Genomic DNA, 26,723 nt, shown 5'->3' with positions numbered 1-26,723 from the left:
CACATCCCATTCACCTCTCCAAGAGATCCATGGAAAACGATAAATGTAATGTAATGTAATGGGACTATGAAGGGGCTATTCTTTTGATGTCCTCCCTCAAGGTGTAACGATCAACTCTGAAGTGTATTGTACTGCCCTCAGGAAATTGAAAAAGCAACTCCATCGTGCCGTCGCCAAAAAATGCAAACGAAGTGCTCCTTCTCCGTGAAAATGCAAGACGTCACGCTAGTTTTCGCACCCGAGAAGAGCTCACAGAACTTCATTGAACTATTCTTCCTGATCCATTCTACGGCTCGAATCTCGCACTTTCCGAGTTTCATCTGCTGTCACAATGACGGACGCACTCCACGAGAAGCAGTGCGTGGATGATGGGGAGACTACCGAGGCACCAAAATGTCGGCTGTGACGTCCACCAGTAGACTTGTATCACGCGGGCAGACAGGCCCTTACAGTACGATTGCGCAAGGCTGTCGCACCGAACGGAGAGTATGTCGAAAAATATGGTTTTGCAGCCAGATGACTGGGGAACTGTATAGTGAACTGGAATCTTGATAAAATCAACCTGCTTTCAGAAAAAAAAAAATGTGTTGCGTTACTTATTGAACGCCAGTCGCAATAAGCAGCGACAAATTTTATTAATTTATTGCGCACGTGAAAAAAAAGTTACGGCGTCCTTTCATTTTATTTCGTTCCTCGTCGATCATTTGCAGCTATACTTTAAGTTTTCTGGAGTTGCCGCAGAACTTTTTTGAAGAAGCCTATTATTAATCTCGACGAGGGCTCTGCAACTTTGTTCAGAAGTTGCAAGCTAAAAGAATGCGTTAATGGATTTTGATAGACCATCCGGAAGTTGTCCGTGTGCTAGTATGGCATTTCGGATCGAAAGTGGATGATAGACTTCTAGTTGTCCTAGACAAAAGTTCGTAAACTTCAAAATATTTCCCAAAGGAAATGTGCCCGTGGATGAAGTTTCTAATTATGCATCCATATTTAGCGATCCGCCCGATCTGCAGATTGCAAAAAGGATGTCATGGCCATCAGTTAGTGCCATCTTCAATTAAAAAACCAATATATCTTTTGTATATTATGAAAATTATAGCCGTCCGCTGTGGCCGAGCGGTTCTAAGCGCTTCAGTCTGGAACCACGCGACCTCTACGGTCGCAGCCTCGAATCCTGCCTCGCACATGGATGTGTGAAAATTTGAAAATTATATTTCCGAATGAGCAGTACACTTTTTCCATATATGTGCATCATAATTGCTTTGATAAATGACTCGCTGCACTTACTTTAACGCAACATAAAGTGGAAATTTCTGTAATTCTTAGAATTCCCCACAGGATTGAGTGATAAAGTAGTCTAAAATAGCAGTCGGGACAATCCGTCTCGTTTTTGTTAAGCACAGCGACAGCAGCACCCCAAGCGGCCAGTAAGCGACACATTTGAATACAATATTGGGTGAGTGCGAATATTAACGTTTATATTGACTTTTAACATAGTTTTTACTATATGGATGTATCAAGTGCCATAAAAATCAACAATAACTAAAAAATGACGCCACATTTACTATTATGTAATTTCCTAAGGTTCCTGGTGGCTAAGAAACGGTGCATTACAGGACCGTTTATTTATCTTCTCTTGTAACATACAGACATTTACTGTCATAATGTCGTCTTCCTTTAATAACAAAAAATTGCTAATAAACAACAGAAGACCTGAGCTCTGATAAATACATCACTTATAACCAACAAAGTAGAGTTTTGTCGCTAAGCTTTCAGTAAAATCAGATACTGTGGACCGTAGAAAACCTATATGGAATGTAATACCTACATTATTTAACGTATCAAATAAGCCTCCACAACTGTACTTTAAAGAAAAAAAATACAGACGTGATAACAGAACCTCAAAAGCAATAGAACTGTTTTCAAATATAGAAGAAATCAGTTCAATTATTCACGCGAAATCTAAGTCACAAACGGCAAGAATCTTCAACATATTCGCTTTTGAAGCGAAAATTTTCAAAAATATTTATGTATTAGAAATTCGAGTGAAGTGTAAGAAAGGGCAAATCATTAAACTCCACTGAAATTTTTTAAGTGCCATGGAAAGTGCCTATGATAATAACAACAGACAACAAACATGTATGCTTCTCATGCATGACATGGGTGTTTATATTCTCTTGCTTTCAGCAGAATAATCTACAAATATATACATATTCGAAAGCATTTCTTCATGAATAAGTTGTAGCTTATACCACTGAATCAGTACGGTTTTTTTTTTTTTTTACATTTTTACGTGTATTGCACGATAACTCGTGTCACTTGGTAATTTACTAAGACATTGAATGCAATAAGGTAACAACTATTTCATTAACTAAGTAGAAAATAACTAAAAGCAAACATTATCCCTAGATGCATGTGGCTGCCTGCTTTCTCACCGTCTGAGGTGCTAGTGTCGCCCCTTCTATTAAACGGTAACAACTTTAACAGCAGAGAGTGATGTGTCTGTAGGTATTAGTCTGTGGTAATAATATTTTTAAATATAATGTAGTCACATTAGAAGATCGGTAACAGCTATGCGTGATACTGAATAACGTCCTTAGCGTCCAACATATATTCATTGCTTTGCTAACTTAAGGTAAAGTACTGAATAACAAGCTCATTGCACATGAAGCGAAAAGCAAAACAACCATAAATTATGTTTTTTGCTATTACTCCACGTGTAATACATCCAGTACGCAATATTATAAGCTTAAACTTCACACTGGTTGAACTAGTGACATCTATATATATTATAAACTGAAGTCCCGAGCCGCATTTTTCTGTGACGATTTTGATACGATTTTCACTGATGCACAAACCGATTCACGAGGATGTTTGTGAATACAATTCATTACTGCTACGCCAGACAAGTCGTCCGGCCGTAAGCACATAATGCCACTTGTGGGAAGCAGAGACGTATGCTAGTACTATGATAATTCTTAGATGTCAGACAAATTAATGTATGTACATGCTGTAACGCCGCTACTTCCTTCTTTCTCCTTTTTTTCAGCACCTTCTACTCTTAAAGGTAAAATAGAGTGTATATGCTTATGTGTAATGTATCGTTCTAGAGCTAGAATGTGACGACCAATACTGGAATGAGCCGTATGTACAGGGTGAACACAAGAGAAATGTACATTTTCAAAGATTCATACAAACGAAGGGTATACCTTATTCGTTTCAAAACTTATCCTGTTAATATACTATCGCTGGAAGTTTTTTTTTTTTACGAATTACAGGAATTCTTATCTACTCCTCGAGCTACAAGACAAATGTCGAGACAATATTCATTCTCTTTGCAAACGTTGTGCAACATATCAACGGCGTGCTGTAGCTGCGATTAGCTGCCGCAGCAGTGGCAAGTGTTATGGTAGAGAATTGACAAACACTTTATGTTTCACATGAATAAATAAAAATCATAAGGGATTATACCTGGTGATCGTGGTGGCTATCTGCATCGCACGTCACCATCCGCACCTGCATGGTCGAGCTATCACCCAGAAAGAAATGTATTGGGGTGTTCCCGTACAGAGCAGTGCAAATGAGGAGGTGCACCATCTTGTTGCAAGATGAAGTAGTGGAAGTATTCTTGCAGTTGAGGCAGAAGCCACAAAGAAATCATATCGAGACAGCGAATACCTGTGACGGTTATCGCCATGAAATAGAAGGGGCAGTAATCTTCTCCTTCTACACTGTGACATTGAGGGATCTCGTTCATCCCCCATGGAAAAATGGGGTTTTTTCTTCCTTAAAAACGAACAGTCTGCCGATTAACTTTACCGTTTATGTGAAATTTTTGCTTCGTCGTTAAAAATTAATCTCTTAGACGTGTCGTGGCATCGTCCATCCTTGCTGACATCTCTGTGCAGAAGTCGGTTGGTGCAGCATAGTCTTCTGGAGTGAGTGCCTGGATCAAGTCCAGTTTGTATGGTTTTGTTGATGCAGCTCTCCATGCTACTCTATCCTGTGCAAGCTTCTTCATCCCCCAGTACCTACTGCAACCTACATCCTTCTGAATCGGCTTAGTGTATTCATCTCTTGGTCTCCCTCTGCGATTTTTACCCTCCACGCTGCCCTCCAATACTAAACTGGTGATAACCCTGATGCCTCAGAACATGTCCTACCAACCGATCACTTCTTCTAGTCAAGTTGTGCCACAACTCATCTTTTCCCCACTTCAATTCAGTACCTCCTCATTAGTTATGTGATCTACCCATCTAATTTTCAGCATTCTTCTGTAGCACCAAATTTCGAAAGCTTCTATTCTCTCCTTGTCTAAACTATTTATCGTCCATGTTTCACTTCCATACATGGCTACACTCCATACAAATACTTTCAGAAATGACTTCCTGACACTTAAATCTATACTCAATGTTAACAAATTCCTCTTTTTCAGAAACGTTTTTCTTGCCATTGTCAGTCTACATTTCAAATCCTCTCTACTTCGACCATCATCAGTTATTTTGCTCCCCTAATAGCATAAGTGATATACTACTTTAAGCGTCTCATTTCCTAATCCAATTCCCTCAGCATCACCCGACTTAATTCGACTACATTCCATTATCGTCGTTTTGCTTTTATATCCTCCGTTCAAGACACTGTCCATTCCGTTCAACTGCTCTTCCAAGTCCTTTGCTGTCTCTGACAGAATTACAATGTCATCCACGAGCCTCGAAGTTTTTATTTCTTGTTCGTGGACTTTAATCCCTATTCCGAATTTTTCTTTTGTTTCCTTTACTGCTTGCTCAATATACAGATTGAATAACATCGCGGATAGGCTACAACCCTGTCTCACTCCCTTCCCAACCACTGCTTCCCTTTCATGCCCCTCGACTATTATAACTGCCATCTGCTTTCCGTACACATTGTAAATAGCCTTTCTCTCCCTGTATTTGGCCCCTGCCACCTTCAGAATTTGAAAGAGAGTATTCCAGTCAACATTGTCAAAAGCTTTCTCTAAGTCTACAAATGCTAGAAACGTAGGTTCGCCCTTCCTTAATCTATCTTCTAAGATGAGTCGTAGGGGTCAGTATTGCCTCACGTGTTCCAACATTTCTACGGAATCCAAACTGATCTTCGCCGACGTCGGCTTCTACCATTTTTTCCATTTGTCTGTAAAGAATTCGCATTAGTATTTCGCAGCTGTGACTTATTAAACCGATAGTTAGGTAATTTTCACGTCTGTCAACACCTGCTTTCTTTGGGATTGGAATTATTACATTCTTGTTGAAGTCTGAGGGTATTTCGCCTGTCTCATACATCTTGCTCACCAGATAGTAGAGTTTTGTCAGGGCTGGCCCTCCCAAGGCTGTCAGTAGTAGTAATGGAATGTTGTCTATCACCGGGGCCTTGTTTTGACTTAGGTCTTTCAGTGCTCTGTCAAACTCTTCTCGAAGTGTCATATCTCCCATTTCATCTTCATCTACATTCTCTGCCATTTCCATAATATTGTCCTCAAGTACATCGCCCTTGTATAGACCCTCTATATACTCCTTCCACCTTCCTGCTTTCCCTTCTTTGCTTACAAGGGAACCTCCCCATCGCACCCCCCTCAGATTTAGTTATAAGTTGGCACAGTGGATAGGCCTTGAAAAACTGAACACAGATCAATCGAGAAAACAGGAAGAAGTTGTGTGGAACTATGAAAAAAATAAGCAAAATATACAAATTGAGTAGTCCATGTGCAAGATAGGTAGCATCAAGAATGGTGTAAGCACAGGAACGCCGTGGTCCCGTAGTTAGCGTGAGCAGCTGCGGAACGAGAGGTTCTTGGTTCAAGTCTTCCCTCGAGTGAAAAGTTTACTTTCTCTATTTTCGCAAAGTTATGATCTGTCCGTTCGTTCAGTGACGTCTCTGTTCGCTGTAATAAGTTTAGCGTCTGTGTTTTGCGACCGCACCGCAAAACCGTGCGATTAGTAGACGAAAGGATGTGCCTCTCCAATGGGAACCGAAAATATTTGATCGCAACGTCATAGGTCAATCGATTCCTCGACAGGAAAACACGTCTGTTATATTGTACACGACACTGGTGACAGCATGTGCGTCACAGGACAGGAATATGTTGTCGACCCACCTAACTTGTACACTTGGCGAAAGGGTAAAAAGATTCTTCTACCTTGCCCGATTTAGGTTTTCTTGTGGATGTGATAATCACTCCCAAAAAAGTGATGAATACATAAGAGTTGTCACATAAACTGCAACAAATGAATCCAACAGTTTCACAGTTGCACAGTTTTCCCTGTGCTCTGTCAAAACATATGTTTTTAACGTTTTCAAATATTTCCGTGTGTAGACCGTCAAATCCTGCATATGTCCAAGAAAATCTGATCATGTCCTGGAATTTTGGAGAGCGAAGTTGATTATGTATGAGTGCCTGAACTTTGATACTTGTCTGGAAACAAAAATTGAATTTTTCCCTCGAGGGAATACTCGAACGAAGGACCTCTTGTTCCGCAGCTACTCACGCTAACTACGGGACCACAGCGCTCCTGAGCTTACATTATCCTTGATGTTGTCTAACTTGCGCATGGATTACTCAGTTTGTATATTTTGCTTATTTTTTTCATAGTTCCGCACAACTTCTTCTTGTTTTCTCGATTGAGCTGTGTTTAGTTTTTCAAGGCCTATCCACTGTGCTAACTTATAACTAAATCTGAGGGTGGTGCGATGGGGAGGTTCCCTTGTTAGAACTGGGTTTCCATCTGAGCTCTTGATATTGATACAAGTGGTTCTCTTTCTCCAAAGGTCTCTTTAATTTTCCTGTAGGCAGTATTTATCTTACCCCTAGTGAGATATGCCTCTACATCCTTACATTTGTCCTCAGCCATCCCTGCTTAACCATTTTGCACTTCTTGTCGATCTCATTTTTGAGACGTTTGTGTTCCTTTTTGCCTGCTTCATTTAGAGTATTTTTATTTTTTTTCCTTTCATCAATTCAGTTCAATATATCTTCTGTTACCCAAGGATTTCTACTAGCCTTCGTCTTTTTACCTACTTGATCCTCTGCTGCCTTCACTATTTCATCCCTCAAAGCTATCCATTCTTCTTCTACTGCATCTCTTTCCCCCGTTCCTGTCAATCGTTCCCTAATGCTCTCCCTGAAACTCCCTACAACCTCTGGTTCTGTTACTTTATCCAAGTCACATCTCCTTAAATTCCCAACTTTTTGCAGTTTCTTCAGTCTTAATCTACAGTTCATAACCAATAGATTGTGGTCAGAGTCCACATCTGCCCCTGGAAATGTCTTACAATTTAAAACCTGGTTCCTAAATCTCTGTCTTACCATTATATAATCTATCTGAAACCTTCTAGTATCTTCAGGATTCTTCCATGCATACAACCTTCTTTTATGATTCTTGAACCAGGTGTTAGCTATGATTAAGTTATGCTCTGTGCAAAATTCTACCAGGTGGCTTCCTTTTTCATTCCTTGGCCCCAATCGATATTCACCTACTACGTTTCCTTCTCTTCCTTTTCCTACTGTCGAATTCCAGTCACCCATGACTATTAAATTTTCGTCTGCCTTCACTACCTGAATAATTTCTTTTATCTCATCATACATTTCATCAATCTCTTCGTCTTCTGCAGAGCTAGTTGGCATATAAACTTGTACTACTGTGATTGGCGTGGGCTTCGTGTCTACCTTGGCAACAATAATGCGTTCACTATGCTGTTTGTAGTAGCTTACCCACACTCCTATTTTTTAATTTATTATTAAACCTGCTTCTGCATTACCTCTATTTGATTTGTATTCACCTGACCGGAAGTCTTGATTCCCCTGCCAACGAATTTCTCTAATTCCTACTATATCTAACTATAATCTATCCATTTCCCTTTTTAAATTTTCAGACCTACCTACCCGATTAAAAAATCTGAAATTCCACGCTCCGATCCGTAGAACGCCAGTTTTCTTTCTCCTCGTGAGTAGTCCCCGCCCCGGAGATCCGAATGGGGGACTACGGTTTTATGCGCAAGCACCTACGCAGAATTTAGGAAACGGTTGCTTGTGGGATCTGAAGCTCGCGACGTGATCGACATGTTGATTTCTGTCGGCTTCGGGGTAATTCTGTTCGAACACAACCATTTTGTTTCGACACAGAGGACGACCAGGACTTTCGCCTTTGTAAATTCAGCCCTTCTGTTCAAACTGTGCATACCACGCATTAATGGAAACTCTACTTTGTGGGTCCTGATGAAAATGTGCGAAAAGCTTGTTGAACAGCAGTTCCAGTCTCTCTCTTTGTTAACGGAGGAAAACGCTAGCTCGTCAGTTCCGGTTTTGTTGCCATTTTCTACACTAGCATTATCTGGCGGTGGCAGCCTTCAACAAGAGAAATGCGTCCTGACGTAAAACAAACTTGCAGAGATACTCTGTTAACAGGTTTAGGTTTGAAGCAGAGAAGTTATACTTTAAATGATTAATGGAAAATCTCATATAAAGATGTGAAACAAATACTAACAAAGAGATAGAGGGGCTGGCCAGTACTTACCTCAGCTCAGTACAGCCGATAGATACACACAAAACAGAACCAAAAATTTACGTTCCTAGCTTTCGGAACAAATGTTCCTTCATCAGGGAGGAGAGAGGGGAAAGAAAGGGGAGAAGGGAAAGTAGATTCAGTTACTCACAACCCAGGTTATGTAGCAACAGGGAAAGGAAAACAGAAGTTATACTTTTTCGTTTATATGAATTTTTGAATGTGCAAAGTTCCTTTGCGCTCATTCTACATGTTCAATGAAGTTATCATTATGGCAGACAAACAAATAGCTTTGCAGTCGATGGTACGATCAACTGTATTATCAGTTTTGACTTTTGATTGTAATTTGACAGATTATCATGATGTATTACACCTTTTGTTTACTATCCTTGACGTAATAGTAAACTAAGTAAATTGAATAGGAATCATATTGGAGAATGGCTGCCTTCTCAGGGAACACCTGAACTAATAATAGTATTTGATCACCTAGAATCTCCAAATAGCAGTCGTTAATGGTCGTATGGAAATTTAATTGCAACATTTAGTATGAGAGATCCATATTCGATGGAGCAAATAATTTGGGTTTGACGTTTGTTTCATTGGGGTACCATAATACATAAAAAAAATGTTAATCTTGTACAGTCTTGATCAAAAGTATTCGAACGACCTGAATTGCATTTCGCCTGATTGCCATGCAACCCGCATGACTCAACTAGCAGGTCCTCTAATCGCTCCTCGGTACAGTCGTTTGACTATTGAAGATGGTTCCAACAAGTCACCACTAGGAAACACTGATCTGTCTCGCAGTAACTCAAGATGTAAAGTAATACCACGGTACTACAAATATCAAGGAACACCTTCTCACATATAAGACTGTCCTTAAGGCTTGTAAGCTCACATTATTACAATGAATGACATACCTAAAATGTTAACCCTCTCATTATTACGTCAGATACGTAGTGCACCTAGTAAGTTCGGCATATTCGTGATTTCCTCTTCAAATTAACATACCGTACTTATCATTTAACACAAAATTACATTAAAATTTATGTTATTCACGAGCAGCTAGTTCAGAATATGTATGAACTTCAAATGACACGGCGAACCGTCTCGTTCTCCATATGGTTTCAAACCCAGGTCATGCAGAGTAAGCAAAGATTTCGTGACTGACGGAAACTAACAGTTATTCCTGACTAGGCATGCAGAGAGCGATATGTCTCGATTTTAGACAGTATCAGTTAGCAAATATCAACTTTAAATTACATAACGTAAACATTTTTAATGGATGCGAATTCCTACCCAGCATCTATTGTACCTGTTAACGAACTACGAGACATGTTAAATATTGCTTCTTCACAAGTAACTTACCTGAAATGCCGTGAGGTAAACCTTTGTGTTGGACAGGGATTCGAACCCAGAACATAATCGAATTGTTATCGAAGCACAATCAACTGTGACATATCGGATTTTCTCGGCAGTAGCTAGATATTTTAACTGAAATGACGAGACGGAACATTAATATTTTTTCCTTCCCAGGACTGCAACCCGGCACCTATCGCTGTTATATTCTAGAGAAAACGAACGTTAAATATGGGTTTGTTACACCAGCAGCGACATGTGAGCATGTTTGTACTAGAAATAATATGACGAAGAGTTCAGTGCTGACTGGTAATCGAACGCCACACACATCGTTGTTGACTACACACAAACAGACGTCAGCTACCGAATTTTTCTCCACCAGCAGCTCGGAATAACATCCTTGAACTTGCAGTGATCTCACAAATAGTTCTGTGTCTCACTGGGAGTCAAAAACGTCAGATATCGTTAGTGTTGACAACGAATGAAAATACATTAAAAATCAAAATTTTTGTCCACCAGCAGATAGGTGCTCTCATGCTAGAGCTTGATAATACACAATGAAAACTTTAGTGCCGGGCCAGGATTCCAACCCATTCACGTGCAATATGTGGATGTTGAGGAATCTGCGGTTTTCAGCAAACAACAAATTGTAATCAAGTTGTATTGTCACGAAGGGATCAAATTCGGCATTAAGGGCGGTCTGAATTGCATTCCCAGTTCAGAACCAATTTTATCGACATACAGAAGGCCAAATAAAAGATGGAATTAGTGTCCTGTGACCCCACATAGCGCTTGTTTCGTCACTAGAAATAAATAATTAGAATAAGAAGTGTTATTGGTGATAGATTTTCTACATGTCGCCACTACTGACTTTATTGTGGTTCAACCTAAAGTCTACTTGATAGAGAAGGAATATCACGTTTAATGTGAATTTCAGACCACAATGCATTATACCTTCTTCACTTGGAGTAGTGAGAAGAGAATAGAATCTGTCTCTCCCCATCAAAAACGATCAGCAGAAGTTGGAATCGAACCCACACCATAATTATATGAACCTATCATCAATCCAACAGACCACCAAATCCTCTGTGACTCATTTTCCTATCGTCACGCCGTTGCACCACACTGGATGAAAATTCTGACACACAGGCTCCCTGAAGCCGTTTGCAGCATGTCCAGTACATTCATTTACTTGGTTGACCGAATCGCCATGGAGTAGCTTCCTCGGCTACCCAGTGCATACATTCGACTCTATTTTTTAATCACCAAAATAAAATCACGTAACTGCCACGTACACAGAACTGCCAACAGTGTAGGATGCAGAAATTTAAATAGGAAATGTTTCTTTCCACTTGAGCTACTCTATTGCGCCATCTGTTTGTAGAGAACTTCGTGCAGTGCAAAAGAAAAGCTGTAACTGTCTGTCTCTCAGAAGTCTAGATCCAGCCATATGCATTATCTCACAGCACTGTTGAGTGCGGAAGTTATGGAGGAATTGTTCTTGACTCGTGGAGGCGCTGTAGCTATGTGTCAGCTAGAAGTGTAACGGTTAAGTGTCGCGCACGGTAGTTAACACGTCGCGAGTTAGAGTATATTAACTGCAACATTTTTTTAATACACAATACTGCTGTCTGCTGAAGTTACAAATGTAATGGAATTTTGAACATAATTCCCTTCACTTCTCAACCCAAAATAGTCGCATGTGGAAAAAGGGTTAACTTCTGCGACATTTTGTTCTTTTCGGGTTTAATAGACGGCCAGGCAGCAAATGAATTTCAGACCTTTTGTATTAACTATGGGGAGAGTGCATCGTGCACTGTACTATAAGAAATGAAATAAAACTACCCACGACAACCTTATGACGAAAATCTGTTGTAATATAACTGAATATTTGTACACAAGCGTGCGTCTGTCGGCACGAATTAGTAAAATACTACCCACTTAGATATCGATTGGGTCTGTGTTTAATTAGTATGCTGTGTCATAATCAAGAGGTATGCAAATGTGGCATTTCATAAATAAAGTTATGTATTCCTAGAAGCCCAAAATTTGCTTGTCAGTAGCGGAAAGAATCGTTACCTGTTGTGTAGCATTGTACGTTTTTCGACATTGCGCTATGAGCCGGGAGTATTTTCTTGCGATTTACTTATCGATATTTGATCTGACTGCTTTTAGCTCTTTCACAGAAGGGATAGACACGTTGCAGTCAGCGACACTTGAACCGCAAAACAGAACAGACGCTTTTACAGGTCAGCACGTTACCACAGAACTAGCGAGGAGGTATGTTTCTTGGCTTCCTCTTACGAGGCCAGTAGTGACTAGAACTCGTAAACCGCTGTTTAAAGGACAAGATCAGTTGCGATTTCCACGTGCAGTGACTTCCCTGGGCTGAAAACTGTAAATTTACAAACTTTTGCTACACCTCAAGCGATAATAACTCAGATTATTCAATGGAAATCACAGGAAAAATCAACTGAACTTTGAGGCTTAATTCCATACATACCAGGAAGTAACTCGTCGATCACAGAGTTGTCAAACATACCTTGTCAAACATACCTAGCAACTTACTTTTTCTCTGGGTAACTTCAAATATGGGCAGTTTTTTCGCCTTAAATCCAATTGATATTTTAAATATCACTTTTGAACAGCGTTCACTTCTCCATTAATTAATGTATGGACCTCAAAACAAGCAATTTGCCTTAGTAACTATAGAGCAGGTTCTGAAAGGTATTGACACGACGTTTTGCATCCATTTACCATAGGGAATCAAAGAAAGAAACTAAATACGTTAGATTGCATTTACTCTCTGTGCCTGACTAACACATATGAATCCATGACAAAAATTAATTATTTGAAGAATCTCCTGTGAAAGGAAAAAGAACAGGATGTGACAGTTTAATTATAGCGCACTGGATCAGAAACAATGAAATTAATTCTGTGCCACATAGATGTATTACATACTAGTGTAACAAAACACTCATCAAATAAAAGCGGCTTTCTGCCTCCGTTGCTACAGGATGTGAAACACAAATCATAGACAGATTTTATGGGCCACCACTCAACAACATTAAAGCATTTAACACCGTCGAGAGTGGAGCGGACGTTGTCCGCAGAATGCGAGGTAGTACAGTCGTTCTTCCCGCGAACCATACGCGACTGGAACAGAAAAGGGAGGTAATGACAGTGGCACGTAAAGTGTCCTCCGCTACACACCGTTGGGTGGCTTGCGGAGCATAAATGTAGATGTAGATGCCTCAGCCACCGCCAGTAGGCAGCAAACAGGTCCAAGAGAACTCGCAAGCAGTGATCGGACAAGAAATCTGGCGCTAAAATATTGTTGAATCCAACTGTTATTACCAATGTGACAGAAAGCGATATATATTGCAAATTCGCTTGAATTACATTCATAGCTTCAGTACTGAGAGGAAAGGGGTGATAAAAATTTTGGGGACGTGTGCTTTCGGTTTTCAGACGTCGTATTAGCTAGTTTCGTGTTTGATCTCAAGATTACGGTCGTAGTCAAGAGTGATGTACTCAGACTGCAGTCAAGACTTCCTCCGGGAAGTGCCGCAGTCTACAATGTTGCCAGATCGAGCATATTGCCGGATAGAATTCTGAGGGGAGCACGGCTGTATTGTCCACCTTACGTGAACGACTCGGCGGTCAATTTTGTTGTCTAAGACTCTATCTACAACACATATTGTACGCTGAAGACCCAAAAGAATTAAAAACACAAAATTAGTTTATGAGAGCAACGTTAACTATAGCGTTTGAGGTATTCATATTAGTAAACGTGTGTGTAAACGCCTTCCAATGTCCACTCAAGGAAGACAAGGATACACAGTCTAGCTTCAGTATTATAAATACGCCTCAGTTTGTGGATGAACTCAGACTTAGGTTGATAATAATTTTGAATATTTAGCAGTACTGTACCCATTGGTGTTAAACTCCTTTTCAACCACAGCTACGGGAACACTACTTGTGGTACCTCTCAGATAAAATACTTACGAAGTGCTATCAGACGAAAAGATCAACCTGACACAAGCTATGGGAAGTTTGTTTTACAACCTTCATACCTGGATAAAGAGCCTTTCCTATTTGAGATATCTGTGAAAGTTGCTACATAAGACGATTGAAGAAGAAACTTAATTCCTTCAGCTACGACAATGTATAAAGAAATCGTCTTAACGGCACTAAATGGAGGCCTGTGAATCGTTTACCAGCCGTACTCTGCCGCATTTCGCTGGTTGGAAGTCAGAAAGCTTACTGACAAATTTCACAGAACGGAAAGGGGGTGAAATGTCTCCAACTGAAAGGTCATGTTGTTTTACTTAAATGATTACAAAATCATGTAAAAAGAACAGTGAGGTTGTCAGTATAAGCACATTACTGTTGTCAGTATGATGTTGCACTGACCAGGGCCTATAATGATAAAGGGCCCGTTTAGGTCAGGCATATTGTATACAGAAGTGGAAGAGAGAGCACCACTAAATTCTACAATCCATAACCACTGCAAACACACAGAAATTACTGTTACGGTGTACTTATGGAGCCCAATGAGTGAATTGCGTATTTTCTGGTGAGAAAGATGTGACGGCACGTCACATAAATGGACATTTGGAGAAAAGGAAAAAAAGGTTTTCGCTTGTGTCACGTGTGAATCATAAATTATTTCAATACTGTGCGCGTGTGGCGATGTATAAGAAAGATTAAAAAGGTTGAATAATACCGTCAAAAATTACTAACAGCGATGTGATATAAAAAAAAGAACATTTTTTTTATCTGTGTAATGAAAATGAACATGAACAGAGAATGTGGCTTTATTGAAAACTCTCTCTCCTGTTCTGTTTTGTCTATCGATAGACCGCCATTGTAGTGCTGTCTGATAATTAACTTAAGATTTCTCTGTATTTTTGAAAAATATAATAGAAATTGCTATTAGAAAGTGTGTATTATTGCGTTAGTTGTCACCTCTCATGGTCCCAACCATTAATTTTCATTAACCAAGTTTTACAGAAATTCGTAGCGCAGGGAGCTCTTCTTCCCTAGCAGCATATGGTCAGCCATTACGCTGACGATTCATGTTATTAAATGTAAATGCGTGAGCCTTCCCAATTTTGAACTTTCATTAATTTCAAAGTTAAAGAGAGTTGTGATGGATTTTATTTACCAAAATTCACAGCACTGAATGAGTTCAGTATGTTTCCTTTTGGCCGTCTAATGGCAGATGAGATTCTCTCAAGTTTTGCCTTGCAAATAATGAACCAGAAAGATTGAAAATCATTCCATTCAATAAGCTCCGCAATCTCTTAGCTAATCTTTGTGACATTTGGTACATAAATAACCCGTAGCCCCTGAGACCCATATTAATAATTACAGTTTGCATAAGAATACGCATGTTTTCTTTTCTAAATAGCAGCGCTCACGCAAACTATTTATTAGATGGCGGTGGGTCGCTCGTTGTGTTTAAAACATATTATATCGTACATACTTTGGGGCAGCCGATGTCCGTACTAGTGTTATTGTGGTTAATGTCAATTAATAGTCTCATGCTAGCCCAGAATAAACAAAGACACCCCAGCCAAAATCATGAAATATAATTATAAAAATAAAAAAATATAATTATCCCTTGATAAGTGGTCCCACACAAACATATATACAGTTATATCGTGTCGTAACTGCCGTCTGCTTCACATCTTCTGCGCAGCAAGATACGTAAATTTAAATATCAACTGTGTTTTCTTACTTGTCTCTTCTTTTTCCGTGTGTTTTTGCTTTTAGGAAGCTTTAACTTTCGAGTACTAGCAATAGCGTTCCATAGATTTCGTGTTTATTTTGAACACAGTCTGGAGACAGTTAGAGCTTATATTCATTGTTTCTAACAAGAAGTGTCTAGTAACCACAGCTTAGTCACCTATCAGCCGCCTTTTAGTGAATTAGCAGTCTACTTAAAAGCTGATTAACACTCTACAGTAAATTGTTGATTTCTTAGGATGGATAGGATGTGTGACTGCTGTGTACGGACGTAGGAGGAGCTGGCCACGGTTCGCGAACAGCTGAACGTGCTGATGACCGCGGTCAGCCGTCATTAGACTGCTTCCTCGGAGTGTAGTGGCAGTGGGGTGTCTGGTGCGTCGCATGGTACACCCCAGGTGTTACATGCTTCACCCACGGTCCCTACTGTCGAGACATCTTCGCGGGTACCGGTCGTGGTTGGACCACCCTCTCCCCAAGGGGAGTGACGGGTCCAGCGGCGTTCGCGTCAGACGAGGCGAAGGGTCAATGTGGAGGCTGGCTGTGTGGCATCGCCCACTCTGCCTGTGTTTGGACGTGTGGCCACTCCTTCAGCCAGGTCTCAGCAGGCACACGGGAGGAGGGGTTTATAAGTGATTGGGAGCTCCAATATTAGGAGGGTGACGGAGCCCTTAGGGAAATAGCGGAAAGGTCGGGGAAGAAAGCCAGTGTTCACTCTGTCTGCTTGTCGGAGGGGTCTCATCCGAGATGTGATGAAGGCCCTGCCGGCGGCGATAGAGAGGACTGGGTGCACCCGACTGCAAATTGTTGCTCATATCAGCACCAATGACTAATGCCGTCTGGGTTCAGAGGTAATCCTCGGTTCATACAGGCGATTGGCGGAGTTGGTGACGGCGGAAAACATCGCTCGCGGGATGGAATCTGAGCTAACTATTTGTAGTATCGTTCCCAGAACCGATCGTGGTCCTCTGGTTTGGAGCAGAACGGAAAGCTCAAACCAGAGGCTCAGACGATTCTGCGGAGATCTGGGGTGCAAATTTCTAGACCTCCGCTGTCGGGTGGAGGAATGTAGGGTCCCGCTGAATAGGTCAGGCGTGCGCTACACGCAGGAAGCGGCTACAAGAGTAGCGGAGTACGCGTGGAGTGCACATGTGGGTTTTTTAGGTTAGAGAATTCCCTCCCTAGGCCCGACAAGACGCCTCCTGAGACGCGACAAGGTAGTAATAGGCAAAACGCAACAGGGAATAACAATATTAATCTGGTAATAGTAAACTACAGGAGCGTCTATAGAAAGGTTCCAGAACTGCTCTCATTAATAAACGGTCACAATGCCCACATAGTACTAGGGACGGAAAGTTGGCTGAAACCAGATGTAAACAGTAATGAAATTCTAAACTCAGATTTGAATGTATACCGCAGAGACAGGCTGGACAGTGAAGGGGGAGTCGTGTTTATAGCGATAAAAAGTGCAATAGTATCAAAGGAAATCGACGGAGATCCGAAATGTGAAATACTTTGGGTGAAGCTCACGGTGAAAGCAGGCACAAACATGGTAATTGGATGTCTCCATAGGCCCCCTGGCCCAGCAGCTGTTGTGTCAGAGCAACTGAAGGAAAATTTGGAAAATATTTCGAGTAGATTTCCCGACCATGTTATAGTTCTGGGTGAAGATTTTAATCTACCAGATATAGACAATGACTCAAACGTTTATAACGGGTGGCAGGGACAAAGAAACTACTGAAATCTTTTTTAAGTGCTTTATCTGAAAACGACCTTGAGCAGTTAAACAGAGAACCGACTCTTGGCGATAACATATTAGAACTTCTGGTGACAAACAGACCCGAACTATTTAAAAGAGTTAACGCAGAACAGGGAATCGGCGATAATAAACCGGTTACTGCATCGATGACTTCAGCCGTAAATAGAAATATTAAACAAGGTAGGAAGATTTTTCTGTTTAGCAAAAGTGATAAAAAGCAGATTTCAGAGTACCTGATGGCTCAACACAAAAGTTTTGTCTCAAGTACAGATAGTGTTGAGGATCAGTGGACAAAGTTGAAACCAATCGTACAATATGTGTTAGATGAGTATGTGCCAAGCAAGATCGTAAGAGATGGAAAAGAGCCACCTTAGTACAACAACCGAGTTAGATAACTGCTGCGGAAGCAAAGGGAACTTGACAGCAAACATAAACATAGCCAAAGCCTTGCAGACAAACATACGTTACGCGAAGCGAAATGTAGTGTGAGGAGGGCTATGCGGGAGGCGTTCAATGAATTCGAAAGTAAAGTTCTATGTACTGACTTGGAAGAAAATCCTAAGAAATTTTGGTCTTATGTCAAAGCGGTAGGTGGGCAAAACAAAATGCCCAGACACTCTGTGACCAAAATGGTACAGAAACAGAGGATGACAGACTAAAGGCTAAAATACTAAATGCCTTTTCCAAAGCTGTTTCACAGAGGAAGACTGCACTGTAGTTCCTTCTCTAGATTGTCGCACAGATGACAAAATGGTAGATATCGAAATAGACGACAGAGGGATAGAGAAACAATTAAAACCGCTCAAAAGAGGAAAGACCGCTGGACCTGATGGGATACCAGTTCGATTTTACACAGAGTACGCGAAGGAACTTGCCCCCCACCCCCTTCTTGCAGCGGTATACCGTAAAAGAGCGTAGCGTTCCAAAAGATTGGAGAAGGGCACAGGTCATCCCTGTTTTCAAGAAGGACGTCGAACAGATGTGCAGAACTATAGACCTATATCTCTAACGTCGATCGGTTGTAGAATTTTGGAACTCGTATTATGTTAGAGTATAATGACTTTTCTGGAGACTAGAAATCTACTCTGTAGGAATCAGCATGGTTACGAAAAACACGATCGTGAGAAACCCTGCTCGCGCTATTCGTCCACGAGACTCAGAGGGCCATAGACACGGGTTCCCAGGTACATTCCGTGTTTCTTGACTTCCGCAAGGCTTTCGATACAGTTCCGCACAGTCGTTTAATGAACAAAGTAAGAGCATATGGACTATCAGACCAATTGTGTGATTGGATTGAAGAGTTCCTAGATAACAGAACGCAGCATGTTACTCTCAATGTAGAGGAGTTTTCCGAAGTAAGAGTGATTTCAAGTGTGCCGCAGGGGAGTGTCGTAGAACCGTTGCTATTCACAATATACATAAATGACCTTGTGGATAACATCGGAAGTTCACTGAGGCTTTTGCGGATGATGCTGTAGTAAATCGAAAGGTTGTAACAATGGAAAATTGTACTGAAATGCAGGAGGATCTACAACGACTTGACGCATGGTGCAGGGAATGGCAATTGAATCTCAATGTAGACAAGTGTAATGTGCTGCGAATACATAGAAAGAAAGATCCCTTATCATTTAGCTACAATATAGCAGGTCAGCAACTGGAAGCAGGCATTAGGAGTGATGTAAAATGGAATGATCATATAAAGTTGATCGTCGGTAAAGCAGATGCCAGACTGAGATTGACTGGAAGAATCCTAAGGAAATGCAATCCGAAAACAAAGGAAATAGGTTACAGTACACTTGTTCGCCCACTGCTTGAATACTGTTCACCAGTGTGGGATCCGTAGCTGATAGGGTTGACAGAACAGATAGAGAAGATCCAACAGAGAGCAGCGCGCTTCATTACAGGATCATTTAGTAATGACGAAAGCGTTACGGAGATGATAGATAAACTCCAGTGGAAGACTCTGCAGGAGAGACACTCAGTGGCTCAGTACGGGCTTTTGTTGAAGTTTCGAGAACATACCGTCACCAAGGAGTTAACCAGTATATTGCTTCCTCCTACGCATATCTCGCGAAGAGACCATGAGGATAAAACGAGAGAGATTAATGCTCTCACAGAGGCATACCAACAATCTTTCTTTCCGCGATCAATACGAGACTGGAATAGAAGGGAGAACAGATAGAGGTACTCAAGGCACCCTCCGCCACACACCGTCAGGTGGCTTGCAGAGTATGGATGTACATGTAGATATGAGTGGGGTTCGATTCCCAGTCAGCACTGTGCTCTTCGTCATATTATATACAGTTCAAACATGCTCACATGTCGCTGCTGGTGTAACAAACCCATATTTAACGTTCGTTTTCTCTAGAATATAACAGTGATAGGTGCCGGGTTGCAGTCCTGGGAAGGAAAAAAATTAATGTTTCGTCTCGTCATTACAGTTAAAATATCTAGCTACTGCCGAGAAAATCCGATATGTCACAGTTGATTGTGCATCGATAACAATCCGATTAGGTTATGGGTTCGAATCCCTGTCCAACACAAAGGTTTACCTCACGGCATTTCAGGTAAGTTACTTTTGAAGAAGCAATATTTAACATGTCTCGTAGTTCGTTAACAGGTACAATAGATGCTGGGTAGGAATTCGCGTCCATTAAAAATGTTTACGTTATGTAATTTAAAGTTGATATTTGAAAACTGATACGGTCTAAAATCGAGGCATATCACTCTCTCTTTGCCATGTCAGGAATGACTGTTAGTTTCCGTTAGTCACGAAATCTTTGGTTAGTCTGCATGACCTGGGTTTGTATTCATGTGCAGAACGAGACGGTGCGTCGTGTCATTTGAAGTTCATACATATTCTGAACTAGCTGCTCGTGAATAACATAAATTTTAATGTAATTTTGTGTTAAATAATAAGTACGGTATGTTAATTTGAAGAGTAAATCACGAATATGCCGAACTTACTAGGTGCATTGCGTATCTGACGTAATAATGAGAGGGTTAACATTTCAGGTTTGTCATTTAATGTAATAAATGTGTGCTTTCAAGCCTTAAGGACAGTCTTATATGTGAGAAGGTGTTCCCTGATATTTGTAGTATCGTGGCATTACTTTACATCCTGAGTTATTGAGATACAGAGCACTGTTTCCTAGTGGTGACCTGTTGGAACTATTTCCAATAGTTAAACGACTGTACCGAGGAGCAATTAGAGGACCTGTTAGACAGCTGCGTTATGAGGGTTGCAGCAGGCGAAATGCAATTCAGGTCGTTCGGATAGTTTTGAGCATGACTGTACATTCAGTGGTATATGTGGATACTCTCTGATAAATGTGTTGCAAATAGCCGATACTAAAGACATGATAAATTAAACTGACGTATCTGATGCTGATTTGTAAGACAAAAATTCTTTACGTGCACTGTATAACGACTCCTTTTCTTACTAGGCTAATTACTGTTTAGCTCTACAGGGCCATTATACTGAAATGTTTCCCCACACCACCTAGTATTGTCTTTCTATTTGTGTGAGTAACTGTATGTTCACTGTTGTGGGTAAATACATACAGCGTACACAGGGCGGTGTGTGAAACTGATGGCGATTACACGCTTCCGCTGTTGTAGAAATCTGCTCCAGATGCTGCAGATACCGTGTTGTGCTGAAAGTGGTAACCAAAATACGGAGAAATATTCTTCGGGGCTCTGTTGCATAGCAATCAGATTGCTTTCAGTTCTGAGAAATGTCCAGTTACTATTGTGGATTTGAATGATCCATGAAGTGACTTCTTTTCCGAAGAAAACATCGAACTATTTCACTAGAACTGAACGCTCCCGTCGGAACTGTTCTCAACTGGTGTTTCTTAGTAAATCGCAATAACAGTACATCGCTGGGTGTATAACAAGATGTACCTTCTTGAAATGAACAATATTTTATTGTTCTATTAACTGATTTCCTTCCATATGCACTTATATTTTAGAATGTGAATCAAAAACTCGCAATGGCTTCGATTTTTTACATCACAAGAATGGCTCTCCTCCCCTAAAAAATTACTCTTAACAAGAACAAAAGAACTCTATATCCTAAGAATAATTATGTGAGCGCTGACCGCCACAGAGTAATAAACAATATCTTTGTCTCTCTCTCGCACTGTCACAGCAAGTTACGCTGCATGATACATCATATATGCCTCTCTTGTGGGCGAACGTTTTTGGGCAAAAACAAACACGAGCGTTCACACAACACTATATCGGTGATTGCTTATGACGCTGTATTAATGTCCACTAGAGTATTAATGTCCACTGTATTTCTTATGATATTTTGGTATTAGTGAATGACTATCTAAATGTAAATTATTGATTTGGGTGCATATACTGCTGACAAAGCCGGTGCTGAATTCCTGATGCAGCATATATGCATAGCTTACATGCTTGCTTTTATTCATTTGTCGAGGATGGCATGAGATGTGATGAGAAACCTTTTTCATCATCACTCAAAGCTTCTGTCACTCGCCTTGGGATGTCTCAAACGGATAATCTAGCCATTCGGCCAAGCCCCACAAAGGAAAACCAAGGAAAACCTCGGGGTAGATTTACCATCCTCGTATTTCTCATTTGCAAAGAAAATTAATTGAATTACAATGAAAAATAAAAAAAAATATTTACAATATGGATTTTTTTTAATGAATTTAAACACTGTTCACAAAAGAAACACAACACTGTTAATCTTCTGTGTCTTGAGGTGAACCGTCCACGTGTTGGTTTACGTCCATCTACGATTCCCTTCTATCTGTCATCTCCTGGTAACTGATGGAATTCTATTCCCATTTCACCGTCTCCTCGTGGGTATTATGGTTTTCCGCATATAGTTAACATGAAAATAAGAGTCAGTGTAAGTTCCGTGGAAAAGGTATTTGATCTATGCTGAGCTGAAATAGAATCTAATCTAAAGTTCTTTCTAATTGTCTGTCCTGAATTCGAAATATTCGGAAGTCGTAAGGTGTTCTTCATTTCTATCAACAACCCTATAATGCACTATACACAAATCCAACCGGTGCTGCCGTGTCAACTTATGCTCGTCATCTTTCAGATGGACTTTTACACTTGTTGATGTGCTTATAACTGAAAGGCATTTGCTCAGTTGGTAACTTTGCGAGTAACAATTGACATAACATAATTTACATACACAGATATGTTACAACAATAGTACAATTATAAAGACAATGTTCATCACAAAATATTGAAACAAAGTAATAGGCGTCCTTTTTAAAACTGAGAACGGGTTACCCCTTCCGAACAGCATGACTTCAGCTCAGCAAATTAAAAAAAAGCAAATACAAACATACACTGACATTGTTAAATTGACATAAGGAAAAATATCTTGCCATAGACCAGATTCATTTGAGTCATTAACCCATGGTCATTATGCATTGTGAAACCTGATTGAAATTACTATCTACTAAATAAAAAATTTTTAAAAGAAATCATTCATACTATAGCTAAATTCTCTGCATACTGATAAGAAAACTCATCCTTACAGTGGAAAACCTATACATAATGTCTGCATATCTGTCGTACAGTATGCCTGAAAAGAAAAACTAACTACTAAATTGCAAAAGAAGGAAACTATCCTAAGTATGATTCATAGGTTTAATGAAAATTCTCTAATCAATATTATTTGATAAGAATAGTATTTTCAATCTTCAGAATCTTCAGTCATCATGAAATTGCTTTAACAAGTGATGAGGATACATTCCTTTCACCTTTCCATTCTTCACATCCTTCAAAACATAAGTTCCTGGATGGGGTATTTTGGTAATCACAAATGGTCCTTGATACAATAATTGCCATTTTGTGTTCTTCCTCTGTATAAGTGAAGCCTTAGGATGAGTTTTTACTAAAACTTGGTCTTTCACTTTATATGTTTTTATTTTTCCAAGTCGATTGTCAAAATATATTTTCCTTTTTCTTGCCTTGTCCATTATATTGAGTAAGGATTGTCGTACTTTATTTTGTAGGTCTATTTTGTTAATAGCTACTTTAGGAATTGGTCGAATCCAGTCATTCTGTTCCTGTTTTCCAAACATCAGTTCGTATGGGGTGTATTCTGTTGTAGTATGTGGCATATTGTTTACAATTTCCTGAAAATCGTGAAGATAATCGATCCATTTGGGTTGCTGGTTGTAGCAATATGTTCTCATGAACCGGTTTAATTCACGAAAAATTCGTTCCACGGGATTCGCAGAAGGGTGGTACACTGATGTTAGAATTTGTTTTATACCACAACTGGCTAATGTTTGCCTCCAACGAAATCCAGTGAACATTGACCCATTGTCAGAAAGAATAGCCTCTGGTTTGCCTACTTTGACTATATAATCTTTGACCAGCTTCTTGGCTATGGATGCAGCAGCAGCTGATTTTAGTGGATAAAGATTGACATACTTAGTGAATATATCAAGAAAAGCTACAATATATTTGCATCCTCCCCTTGATGTTGGTAGAGGACCACAGACGTCGACCGAAATGATTGACAGCGGTTTAGTGGGTATAATAGGATGTAGGAAATCTTTCACACAAAAATTTCCTGGTTTGGCTAGCTGACAAATTTTGCATTTCCTTAACTGTCTGTGCACTTTCTTGCGAATGTTTGGGAAGTAGCAATGTGCTTGAATCTTACGAGCACACTTTAATACTCCAAAATGTCCCCAAGTGATGTGCGTGTGCAAAATTAAGTCATTCTCATTCTTCTCGGGAATACACACCTTCCAATTATCTGAATCAAGATGCCCTTTGAAAAATAAGACATCGTCCTCAACTTTGTACAGTCTCTTCAGATCATCGTTTCCAGGCTTTGCTAAAGTTTCCTTTATTGAATGCCAACGAGGATCTTCATTCTGTAGTTTTTCCATGTTCTTACACATGTCAAGAAAATGTTTCCTATATATACTATCAGTCATTATAAGAACATTAAATTCGGACGGATTTCCGGTGATGTTGATAGTTGACAAATCTCCATCTGGCATTCTAGACAGTGCATCAGCGATGAAATTATCCTGTCCGCTTAGGTATTTAATTTCAAATTAAAACTCTTGGAGTGAGAGCGTCCATCTTGCTAATCTTGGATGTAATAATTTACATGTTTGCAAAAAACTTAACGCTTTGTGGTCACAGTATACTGTTGTCTTCGCTCCATATAAGTAATAGTAAAATTTCTTAAATGACCAGACTACGGCCAATGCTTCCCTTTCGGTAGTCGTATATGTTCTTTCACAAGCAGTAAAGAGTCGGCTAGCAAAAGTTATTGGACGGAAAGTTGATTTCCTATCTATCATCTTTACTTGGAAGAGGCATGAACCTATTCCAATTTCCGAAGCATCTGCCATTAAACCGAATTCTTGGCTCATATCTGGATGATATAATATTTGTGAATTGACTAAGGCATGTTTTATTGCTTCAAATGCATTCTGACGTTGTTGCGTCCACACCCACGGAGTATTTTTGCGCAACAAGCTGTACAACGGTTCTGCATTAATAGAGTGGTCGTGAATGAAACGCCTGAAAAAAGAGACAACTCCGAGGAAGCCCTTTAACTGTTTTTTTGTTGTTGGAACTGCAAAGTTTTTGATTGCCTTTAGTTTCTCGGAGTCCGGTAACATGCCTTTCCCATTTATAAGATGACCCAAAAATTTGATTTTATCTCGAGCAAAATGGGACTTTTGCAGATTTGCGGTTATGCCTGCTCCTTGAAACGTTCTAACACTCTTCTCAATAAATCAACGTGCTCCTCCCATGTGCTCGTAGCTATGAGCATGTCGTCCACAAATAAAGTTAAATTGCTTCGAAGTGCAGGTCCCAATGCATGATCTAGAGCATTTATAAAAACTCCTGAGCTCACGTTTAGCCCAAAAGGTAAAACCTTAAATTGATAGCTTCTACCTGCATGTACAAATGCGGTGTACTGTTTTGATGGTTCGTCTAGAGCCACCTGCCAAAATGAACTTCTCAAATCAATATTTGTTAAGTATTTCATCCCCTCGAACTTTTGAATTAGCTCATCGATGTTTTCCGGGTGAGTTCGCACGGGCATGATAATCTTATTTATCTGCCGTGCGTCTAGCACGAAACGAACTTTTCCTCCCTTTTTCGAGACAACATGAAGCGGACTACAGTATGGACTCGTCGAAGGTTCGATCAGATCCCATTCAAGCATCTGGTGGATTTCCGCATCAACTGCCTTTCGTTGGTGCCACGGTACTGGATAAAAAATACGGCAGAAAACTTGGTGTGGTATCACATCTAAATGGCATGTGTATCCCTTGATTACACCAGGTCTTTCGTGAAAGACTTCATGATATTCCTGTAGAAGATCATATAATTGCTTTCTTTGGTGTTGTTGCAAATATTCAGGTTCTTGCACCTTTTCATATACCATAACTTCAGGGTTTAAAACTGGTTGCAAGTAATTAATTTGGTAATACCGTACAGGTTTGCTATGTATCCACTTTATTTGCAGCTTTCGTCCCTGACAATACTTTCCATGGGTACTATATTCCCTGAGAAGATTCAGTTGATGTTTCTGATCCATTATTGTAAAACTGGCACGGCCTAGAGAAAAATCGATATGCCAATTTCTCTCTCTAAATTCATCTATACCCAGGATACAGTCCTCAACCAATTTTTTTATTACAAGGAACGTGCAATTTATAGCTACATTTCCTATATCTAACTGTAGTTGAGTCTGCACTTTAACCTGAGAAGACTTATGACCAGTAGGACCCACAATTCTACAACACTGAACAGGAAAAATCGGTGGATTTGCTTTCTGAAGTATTCTTTGAAATAACTTCTCAGAAACGACATTTACTGCTGCTCCTGTATCTAAAGTAACTTGCACAGTAATGCCTTCAATCGCCGCCTGAATTTTCGCAACAGGTACAGTGATATGTTCCTCTTGACAAGGCATCATATCCTGCTGAAGTTCTTCTATTAATAATCTGCCTTCATTGTACTGGAAAAATTTGACGCTCGAATTTTCGCCCCTGAAAACTTCCTCGACTGCACCGTCGGGGCTTCTGACAGTCGAGTTTAGTTTGACGATTGTCCATTATTAGTAGATGTCTGCTCCGTAACGTCGGTTATTATTGGTGGTTGATTTCTCCATTCATTTGCATTATCATACGCGACTGGAACAGGAAAGGGAGGTAATGACAGTGGCACGTAAAGTGCCCTCCGCCACACACCGTTGGGTGGCTTGCGGAGTATCAATGTAGATGTAGATGTAGATGTACCCAACCTGAAGTTTGTGGTTGGTTGTGATATTCATGGGTTGGTTGCTGATACCG

Source organism: Schistocerca piceifrons, chromosome 5 (genome assembly GCF_021461385.2).
Source record: "Schistocerca piceifrons isolate TAMUIC-IGC-003096 chromosome 5, iqSchPice1.1, whole genome shotgun sequence".
NCBI classification, from domain to species: Eukaryota; Metazoa; Arthropoda; class Insecta; order Orthoptera; family Acrididae; genus Schistocerca; species Schistocerca piceifrons.
Note: the sequence above shows the minus strand (reverse complement) of the source record.